This window comes from Mycetomoellerius zeteki, unplaced genomic scaffold, assembly GCF_001594055.1.
Source record: "Mycetomoellerius zeteki isolate Tzet28-1 unplaced genomic scaffold, Tzet1.0 scaffold725, whole genome shotgun sequence".
In the NCBI taxonomy this organism is placed as follows: domain Eukaryota; kingdom Metazoa; phylum Arthropoda; class Insecta; order Hymenoptera; family Formicidae; genus Mycetomoellerius; species Mycetomoellerius zeteki.
The window spans coordinates 2,749-14,074 of NW_017257748.1; positions in this window are offsets into that span (position 1 = coordinate 2,749).

The window sequence follows — 11,326 nt, forward strand, 5'->3', positions numbered from 1 at the left end:
TGTCTGTATTCTTCATTCCTTGCTTAGTCTGCGCCTGAACCAAGTTCGTCGATCTGAATTTGTAAAATGTCATACTTGTACACTCTTATATGTTTAAGGCGCTCTGCTAATTAAAATCTTTTTAGGTTATCTAATGGCTGAGAGGTGTCTGGTAATCTATCTGTTATCTTTGTTATATATGTTTTAAAACAAGTGATTTTACTTTTGATATGACCACATGCCTTGACCAATTCATCCATATTACCCAACGATGCTATTCTATTTACGAAATGTGAAATTTGATTGAATCAAGGAAGGTTAGGTTGTAGCCGGACATTAATTAATTCCTCTTTACCTTTTCCGGTAGTTTACCTTTTCGTTGTGTGTCCGCTCTTATTTGATTGGTCGCCAGCTTGTTTGTCCTTTACTACAAGCAAGGTCGTCAAGGAATCTTTGGGCTGCCGTGTGCCTTTGTAGTCTATTCGTAAATGCCCTTTCTTTTCCAATGGTGGAACCTCAATGTCGTCCTCGCCTCGTATAGGATCGCTTCTAGTCCTTAGGCTGCTACTGGACGGGCTGCACCATGCATCGGACTTCGTAGTTCACTCTCTATTTCAGTCCCTCTTATTGTTCTTATTTAATTTACTTAAAGTTCGTTGTTTCAACTCGCTTGTCGCGCAGTGGATAGGTGAATGTATCTTTGACTCGAGTTATCAAAAAATAATCTTTATTTCACAAACTTAACTTAATCATTTACTCGGTCACACTCACACTTATAATCGTTTCCGTTCGAAAAGTCCTTTAGACTCAACAGGGCTTGAAGTCTACCCTTATTCGCGTATCGCGTTTCGTCATTCGGGCAATGGCGTCGGTTGTTACGCAACACTTTTGATCCGCCGTTCTTTCGCTTATTAATTCGCGTTTCGCCCCTAAATGATCAAATTTTATTATCACGGCCCCTAAATGAACCGATCTTACGATGAGAAGCAACTGATCGCGCTTTTCTGCGATACTACGCAACGTTTTTAATAACCGCGCTCGGAAAAACGTCCTTCCCGGTTCGTTGCCTAAGTTGAACTCTCTTCTTCTTCACTTTTCCCTTTCCTATGCGGTTCGTTTCCGCTTTTTCTATTCTCGCGACTGGGTCCCCGCCTCTTGGTATTATTGTGCCATTGGACGGTTTTCCGTATTGGCTTTTGATCGTTTCCGCCTTCCTTATTGTCGCGATTCGCTCCCCGCCTTCCTACGCCTAATTCCTATTGGACGGGTGCTCTTATTGGTGGTTTTCTCTAGAGGTATCTTCCTCCTTGTCTTTAGGGTATTCCCCTCTTTGTCATTCATCCTATTCATTCGAACAAACCTTATAATATAATAGTTATTTAACCTCGGCAGTTTCTGAACAAACCGAGTTACCTGATTGGCTAAAAATAAAGAATTATTACAAACTTAAATTTTATATCTCTTTCGGTAACCTATCCTATGATAATCTAAATTAAACATCGGTGGTTCTCTACCTTACCGATTTATCCTTTTGCTAAAAAATAATGTTGATTAAATTTTTGTTTTATTTGTTTATGTGGTATATAATAACCTAAAAATATGAAACATTATTAAATTGCCGACTTATGAACTAAATAATTATAATCGATAGGTCTTTTTCCTACTTTATCGACCTCTTGATCGCGGCTAATACTAATTTCTTTTTTAGACTTAAAATTTTGTTTCGTTTATGTTATTTATACAGTAAAATAATCGTTTATTATAATAAGGGTTAAAATATGTTTTTATTAAAATAATTAATTTTTATTTTGTTTTATAATTTTTAGGTGACGTCTTCTTTCTTGTCCTCTTCTATCTGGATTTCCTCCGCTACTTCCTGGGTTTCCAAGGTAAGTATTTCCTATTGTTGAATTAAAATAAATTATAATTGTGCACGAATGTATTCGGTCACATACTCCTCGCTTAAAGTTGTTTAAAAATGTAATTTTTTAACGAGTTTATTAATGTTTAGAATTTATTTTATCGCATTTGACTTACGATATCTTCTTTTATTACGTCTTTTGAGACGAATCTTCCCGAGATCCTCGGTTTCTTTCTTGCCACTTCGGCCTTGGTTTGTCTCTTTGGCTCTTCATCATCGCTGGATTGTTGCTTCTTTCTTTTAATTGGTTGATCTTCGCTTAAAGTTTCCAGTATGATGTTTTCTTTCAAATAATCTTTAGACGTCGATGGTGTCTCGATGTTAGTAATCGTTGGTCTTATCAGATCCAATACTCTTGCTTCAGTCATTGTATATTTCCTGAATCTTGCATCTGCGCTTGTTATTTGTTCTGCTCTTAATACTCTGTTCCTCCTTATCTGATTGTCGTTTATCGTGTAGTGTACCTGGTACATTGTTGTTTCCTTTTCCTTTTCTTTTTTCAGGTTTTGGATCACAAATGTGGCATTAACTTTACACACATCGCGTCCCTTCTCGTCTTGGATCTTAAAAGCATCCTCGACAATCCTTCTCTTATACGTGAGGTTCTTACATGTCTCCATGATCTTCCTTATTTCAGTTTGTTGAATCGTCGTTCTGAGGTCTTCGGTATGTTGCTCATGTGGTACCTGCCTCAGTTTCTGAAGCATAAACTTCATTTCTTTCAGCTGCCTTCTTCGTCTTAACACTTCGAATTTTCTTTCTATCTGTTCTTTCAGCGCTTCCGCCACTTCCTTTTCTTCCTTTTCCAACTCTTTCAAGTCGAAATTGTTATCGGTTTCGGATGAAGACATCCTTTTTTCCTTTAATCTTTCTTCCTTTTGATTATTACTCTTCGTAACACTTTCTATCTTTGTCTCTTCGCGGTTCTCTGCCGTTGTTGACAGTGTTTGGCATAAATCACGCAATTAATGCGATGGGTAACATTGGCTGCGTTCAGCAGACTCAACAGTTTTGCAACCGTTTTATGATTGTCTGCTGAGATAGGACCATTCTTCTAGATCTAAAAGTATGATCCAATTAGCGCGAAGGAAACTTCCAACAGTTGCAAAACAAATGTTCTGCTGAACGCAGCCATTGTTTCGTTTTAGGGCTGGACTTCCATGTAACTTCCTTCTTATTCATTTTCATTTTCAGAGTGTTTCCAGGAATGGTCTGTGTTTCCTCGTTCTGGAGTTTCTCGCCATTAGTTTTATACCTTTCTTCACTCGAAAATCTTTTTTCCTCTTCGTCTGACTCATCCGTTGTATCTTTCGGATTTATAAAATAGTCCTTTAGCCTCTTCGTGCATTTTTCCGCACTTTGTCTTGTACTTGACTTTCTTAAGATTGATTTAACATTTATTACGGCTTTTCGCTCGTCTCTACGCCTATTTATTAATTCAGGCGAATTTTCAATTTTCCTGACCTCTGATTGGTCTATTATATAGGTATCATTATAAATTTCAGGTTGATGTTCCTGCTCGTATATTTTTCTTTAATCGAAGTGACTTCGGTTTTCACCTTGCCTTGTGATTGGCTGAAAATTCTTTCTGTTATTACATATTGATCTTGAGCGGTTTTCTCCTCGCTATGATCTTCTTTTTTAATCGGTAGGTTGCTCATCCCTGTAGACTCGAAATTGTTGTTATCGGGTTGTTTTATTTCCCTGTCAACTCCGTTATTGTCTTCCTCGGACTTTAGGGTTGTTTTTAGAGTTTTACCTCTTTCTTCTCGCTTCCATTGGCTTTCCATTAAGATTGTGTCTTCTGAATCTATATCTGAAGATATTTCTTCATCGCTATCACTTATCGTGATTAAATTTATTCGTATATTATTGACGCGTTCTTCGTTTTCTGAGCTGTCTTCTCGCTCTTGATCCGGTAGGGAATGTTCATCCTCGTACCTCTCGTTATCTGTGTATCGTTCTTCTGATTCATTTTGTGAATACACTCGTAACTTTCGGCCTCTCGTTGTGCATACTCCGTATCCTCGTTGTTTTCGAAGTCCTCCTCGCTAAGGCGTTCTCCGTTGTTATGCGGTCCGCCTTGAGGCTTTGTTGGATCTTCGTCGTAGTCTTCTAAATCTTCTTCAATACTCTCGAAGTTCTCCTCGCTTTGGCGTTCTTCGTCATTTTGCGTTTCGCCTTGAGGTCTTGTTGAATCTTCGTTGTCGTCTTCTAATTCTTCCTGTGTAGGCCTATACTGCGCTTCCCTATGAGGTCTTATTTGCCTCGAGTTATAAACGCCTATTTCATTATCATCTAAATCCGCAATTACATATGCGTTACGCCTAACTACGCGTACAATTTGGTATGGTCCATCAAATAGAATATGTATTTTTTTTGTTAATTTACGACTAGCGTCTGACCTTCGATGCATCTTTATCCATACTAGGTCTCCTATTTCATAATCTCTCGCTATCTGTCGCTTATCCTGTTGCGCTTTACGCTTTCTCGCCGCTATTTCTAAACTTTGACGCGCTATTTCAATTTTGTTCGCTCTTTCGATATCTATTTCTTCTAACGGTAACAACGCTGGGTTAATGTCTACGACGCGTTTTACGTCCAAATGGAGTTCGTCTGGTGTAAACCCTGTTGAAGCGTGTTCGGTCGCGTTAATTACGTTAACTAAAAGTCTATCCCAAGTAGTCTGCTTGTTACTAGCGTAGGCATTAATCGCTCTATCTATTTCCCGTATTACGCACTCTACTGGGTTACTCTGAGGGTTATAAGGCGAGGTCTTTCTAATGTTAAACTCGAATTCGCGAGCAAATGCCTTCCATCTATCAGATATGAACTGCCCCCCATTATCTGTCAAAATTTCCACTGGTAGTCCCACTTCAGGGAAATACTCATTTTCCAATATCTCTAATATCGTATTCAAAATTTGGTTTCGCATCGGATATATCTTCGTATGCTTTGAAAATTGATCTGTTATGACTAAAATGTATTTATAGCCCTTCGCTGTTTGCGGTAACGGCCCAAATATGTCCATCGAAACGGTTTGGCCTGGTTGATTCGGTAAGTCGTAATATTGACTTCCTACTGTCGCTCTATTATACGGTTTCGTTGCTAAGCAAACGTGACATGACGCTACTACGTCCCTAGCTAATCTCTCTACGTTATTTATTTGAAAATGCCTATTCGCAAATCCTATTACTTTATCTGTACCGAAGTGCATCAATAGCTTATGGATTTTTTCCAATATGAGCCATGCAGTTTTATCATCCGGTATCACGATAGTATCGCTGTCATCTGTCATTCTTATTCTTATTAAATTATCTCTCCAATATATGTTTTCTGGATCTTCGTCCACTAATCTTATCAATCTATGAGATTTGAGCTGAGCTCGTCTTATCAACGGTATCCACGATTCTGTGTTCGTACCTTCCCTTTGACTTGTCACTAAAGCTATACGCTTAACATATCTGTCCTCGTCCGCGTTTTCGCTAAACGATCTTGACAATAAGTCCGCTTCTTTATTCGCTTTTCCCGCGATATGAATAATTTCTAAATCAAACTCCTGTAGGTACTCAAACCATCTCGCTATCCGCGTGTTGTTGCTAACGCACGTACTTAAGAATTCGAGGTTTTTATGGTCTGTGTGTACTCTAACGTGTCTTCCTAACAACAAAGTGTTCCATTTCTTAAGCGCCCATACTAACGCTAATGTCTCTAATTCTGTCACTGTGTAATTTTGTTCAGCCCCTTTCAGGCTCCTACTTGCGTAAGCTACGGTCCATTTGGCTTCTTCGCCCTCTTTGTACTGGTATAACCTAGCACCTAGACCTGTCGTACTCGCATCTATAAAAATTCCGAACTTGTAACCGGGTTGTATCAAATATAAGTCTGGAGCTTCTTCGAATGCTCTCTTAACCTCGCTAAACGCGTTTTGTTCTACGCTTGTCCACGTAAATTTAACGTTTTTTCTTAACAATCTTTCCAAAGGTTGGGTCATTCTTGACAAATTCTTAACAAAGCGTCTGTCCCAATTTATGAGACCTAAAAACGACTGCAATTGTTTCTTGTTCTTTGGTTGTTGACAATTCTTTATAGCGCTTCGCGTTTCCGCGTTTATTTCCGCTTTTACTTCCGTAAACGTGTGTCCTAAGAATTTAATCTCGGTTTTTATAAATTCACACTTTTCTCGATTCAATCTGAATCCTACTCTATTGAGTTTAGTCAAAACTATTTTCAAATGTTCGAGGTGTTCCTCTAGTGTATCTGACGCTATCAACACGTCGTCTAAGTACGTTATCAAAAAATCGGAATGCTGCTTGCCCAAGGCTTTAACCATGCATCGCGTAAATGACGCTCCTGCAGTCTTAATCCCAAAAGGTAGTCTATTAAAAACGTACGTCTGTCCGTCGAACAAAAATCCTGTATACTTCCGCGATTCCTCATCTAACGGTATCTGCCAAAATGCATTTTTCACATCTAAGACGGTAAAATATTTCTTATGCCCTATACGTCTGAAAACGTCCTCTGTAGTAGGTGGTTGGGCGTGGTCATTACTCATTCTCTTATTAAGTTCGCGAGCATCTAAACAAATTCTAATACTGCCGTTTTTCTTAACTACTACCACTAATGGATTTACGTACGGCGTTTGCTCTTTCGAAATTATTCCTTCCTGTTCTAACTCATCTAAATACGCAACTACTTGATCCAAGTGTTTTTCAGGCACTGGATAAGTCTTTCGTTTGTATGGCGCATTTGTCGTGATGTCTATGTGGTGTGTATAATGTGTAACACAACCGTATTCTTCCTCAAATAACTGTTCGTTCTCGTATAAAAGTCTATCTAATTTCTCTTGAGCCTCGTTTATATCAATTGAAGCTATGGTCTTTTCTAATTCTTCGGCATTGTCAAACTCTATTTCAAAATTATCACCGCAGTTGAGCTGCATCTTATATTTATTCAAAAAGTCTATACCCAGTATAACGTCATACGCTAATTTTTCTACCAAGTAAAACTCTTGAGTGTATCGCTTGTTATTATAAAAGAAAGACAATCTAACTTTATTGTTAATCGTTGCCCCCTTTTCTTGAAATGCTCCTTTCAAAATAAATTTTCTAATCGGAACTATTGACATTGGTACTCCCGCATTGACTAAATTGTCGTAAACGGTTTTGGTAATTGCCGAAATTTGTGCTCCCGTATCTATTAAAGCTTTTAGTTCTATCTCTGAGAATTTAATCTTAATTAAAGGCACTTTGATTATTCTTGCCTTCTTATTTTGTTCGCTCGACATTTCCTCGTCTAAGCTATCTATTAGTTCTTTTGTTCGCAATATATTCAATTCGACTGTGTTTTCTAAGTGTCTTCGCGCTTTGTTACATTTCCTCGTTTTTCTATACTCATTCAACCTATCTCGGTCTCGCGTCTGAGCTCGTAACTCCTGTTCTAACGCGTTTCTCCTAAGATTCACCTTCACTACGTCCTTTCTATCTATTCGCGCATCATGTTGTCCGCGTTCTATGGAATTTACAGTTTGTTCCTGTTGCCTACCCTTACGCTGGTTCGGATCAACATTCATTTCACGCTCATTCTTTCCAATCTTACTTCGCTGTTGTCTATTATTACATTTCATTTTTTGTTCGCGCTTACAATTTTTTGTATTTTCCCGTGGTGCATTACGCACATTTTTACAATCGTTTCCGTTCGTCGAATATCTATTATAATTATTCGCATTTTTCTGCGATTCATAACGCTGCTTATAATTACTCTCGGTCTCGCGTTTATTCTTATCTTTGAAGCTTTGCGCTCGTTTACATTTTTCGTTCCTTACGCTAATCGCGTTACAATATCTCTCGTCTCTACTATTATCGTTTCGATCCTGACTGTGGTTCTTAAAACTACGCTCGTTTTTCTCGGCCTTCACATACATTTGCGCATTCGAACTAGCTTTACTCGAACCTTTTTTATTTACAGCCTGATTTACTTGAATATTCTCCTCATCTGAGTTTGGTAACTCCTCTATTTGAACCGTACTCGTGTACTTTGGTCCTACATTTTTGTTCTTATTATAATACATTTGTTTTTGGTAATTCGCGTTATCGCGTACATTAGTTTGCTTCGTATTTTCGCTCTGAGTTATCGCTAACTGTTTCTTTGGCTCAATATAATTATTATTAAATCTCTTTTGGTAATTAGGTTGATACCTATTGTTATGATCTCCACGACGTTTGGTATCCATAACGAAGTCTCGCGTATCCCTAGGATTAACGATTTTATTTCGCGCTCCCATATTTCCGCTTTGTTTCGACTCGTTATAGGACTGTCGCGTACTCTTCCTTTCCGACTCTATTATATTTAGAAATCTCGTTAAGTCTTTAAGACTGCTTACCGTAGCTGGTCTAATCTCCCTAGCTATATCCGTAGAAAAGTGCCTCTTAACGGCATCTATAATCTCGTTTTCGGTCATTGGTGGCGTTAATAATTTTGCCTGTCTAGCTAAATTCAACGTGTATTCTGACATTGTCATTTTTAATTCCGGTCTAAATTTACCCGTATAAATTCTACGCCTAAATCGCGCTTGTTCGTCGCTTGACCAAAATTGTTCCAAGAACATCTCCTTTGCATCATTAAAGTCCACTGGTGAGTTTAACTCGAACCATGTCTGTGCTGACTCTTTTAGTGTATTTCCAAAATAATATAATCTGTCTGTGTATTCTACCTTTTCATAATCTGCAATATTTTCAAACTTTTGAATAAATCTCACGGGATTTTGACTATCATTCTTACCCATGTACGTTAATTCTGCAAAGGGGTTTTGCAACCATCCCCCTCTTGGTAATCTAATATTCACAATGTTACTTTGAGCCTGGTCTAATCTGGCTACGTTTTGTTCTATTCTGGCTTCTTGAGAATTGTACGATATCGCATTCGAAACTACGGTATTATTATTCGCGCTCGAATCTGAACTTGAACTATCGCGTTTCCTTTCTTTACGACTCTTTTTAACTCGCACCTTTTCTTCTAAACCATCCAATCTCTGCATTATCTTAACTAACGCATCATACATCATCTTATCTTTACCGACATTGTCGTTTACATTTTCTTTCTCGATTCTATCGCTATTTGTTTTAACATTGGAATTCTTATCTGTAATTGTCGCGTATGTCTTATTGAATCTATCTATATCTTTATCTATATCTAGCATGACGTTGAACATTTCCGCCTTCCTTGTCCTTATCGGTGTTCTGGCGACGTCTGCATATGTTTTCCCGCTTCTGGTTGTCTTTGGTGATATGCTACGTGCTCTTCCCGCACTAGTAGTAGCTTTTGCATCTCTTTCTCCTTTGTTTCCCATTATTGCGCTATTTGTAGCTCCTGGTGTCCTTATCGTCGTCATTTTTAATAACCTAGATCTTAAAATTAAGAATCTGAAACTTGTAGAGTGTTATATCGATTTCTTCAAAAATGCGCTTTGTATATTTGTTGCGCTTTCTCTTTTCTCTTTATTATTGGAATGGGATAGGATCACATACATATATTTCTCATCAATAACCTGTCAAAATTCTTTCAAAGTCTTATTAGCACATAAAATATAAGTGGTAAATGCTTTGTTTTTCATAAAAAAAAATTGAGCAGGGGTTCGTTTTGGAATTTAGCAATTTTAGCTTTTACTTGTAGTTTTTCTGAAAATCTTTCAAAATTTTATTAAGTTTTTTTATTCGAAAATCAATTTGGCCAGGGAATCCCTTTAGGAAATAGTAATTCTAAGTTTCATTTGTCATTTTCTGAAAATCTTTCAAAATCTTATTAAGTCTTGTATTTCAAAAATAATTTTGGCCAGAATTTCCCTTTAGGAATTAGTAATTTAATCTTTTGTTTGCCACTTTTCACTAATCACTGAATTTATCTTTACGTTAAAGTGCTCTTTTGATTATTCACTGACTCTATCTTTACTAAGAGGTTTTACTTCATGAAAATCGAGCTTAATCTTTGCAATTAGCCTTTGTCAAATTAGTCTTTATCATTACACTGATTCTACTTTTCTATCAAAGCATTGGAATCATTAACATCTTATCAAATCATATCATTAATCATCAAATAATGTTGCATCATGCAATTTTTCATGCAAATATCTTCATGCACACTTGTTTTCTGTATCAGCGACTTTTTATCTACTTTACTTTACTTTACTTTACTTTACTTAATCTTTCTCTTTAGCAAACCGCCGCGTCTCTCTAAATCTCAACGTTTGTTTTCGCGAAACAAGTCACGACGTGAGCCTTTATGCGCGGTCCTGTCACGGTCGCCAAGTTAGCAAAAAATATTTAAATGCCTTAGTATTCTTTCGGTTTTACTGCTATTGTTGAATTTACTTGCGTCGCTATTGTGCTGTAGCCGGACATTAATTAATTCCTCTTTACCTTTTCCGGTAGTTTACCTTTTCGTTGTGTGTCCGCTCTTATTTGATTGGTCGCCAGCTTGTTTGTCCTTTACTACAAGCAAGGTCGTCAAGGAATCCTTGGGCTGCCGTGTGCCTTTATCGTCTATTCACAAATGCCCTTCCTTCTTCAATGGTGGAACCTCGATGTCGTCCTCGCCTCGTACAGGATCGCTTCTAGTCCTTAGGCCGCTATTGGACGGGCTGCACCATGCATCAGACTTCGTAGTTCACTTTCTCTTTTAGTCCCTCTTATCGTTCTTATTTAATTTATTTAAAGTTCGTTGTTTCAACTCGCTTGTCGCGCAGTGGATAGGTGAATGTATCTTTGACTCGAGTTATCAAAAAATAATCTTTATTTCACAAACTTAACTTAATCATTTACTCGGTCACACTCACACTTATAATCGTTTCCGTTCGAAAAGTCCTTTAGACTCAACAGGGCTTGAAGTCTACCCTTATTCGCGTATCGCGTTTCGTCATTCGGGCAATGGCGTCGGTTGTTACGCAACACTTTTGATCCGCCGTTCTTTCGCTTATTAATTCGCGTTTCGCCCCTAAATGATCAAATTTTATTATCACGGCCCCTAAATGAACCGATCTTACGATGAGAAGCAACTGATCGCGCTTTTCTGCGATACTACGCAACGTTTTTAATAACCGCGCTCGGAAAAACGTCCTTCCCGGTTCGTTGCCTAAGTTGAACTCTCTTCTTCTTCACTTTTCCCTTTCCTATGCGGTTCGTTTCCGCTTTTTCTATTCTCGCGACTGGGTCCCCGCCTCTTGGTATTATTGTGCCATTGGACGGTTTTCCGTATTGGCTTTTGATCGTTTCCGCCTTCCTTATTGTCGCGATTCGCTCCCCGCCTTCCTACGCCTAATTCCTATTGGACGGGTGCTCTTATTGGTGGTTTTCTCTAGAGGTATCTTCCTCCTTGTCTTTAGGGTATTCCCCTCTTTGTCATTCATCCTATTCATTCGAACAAACCTTATAA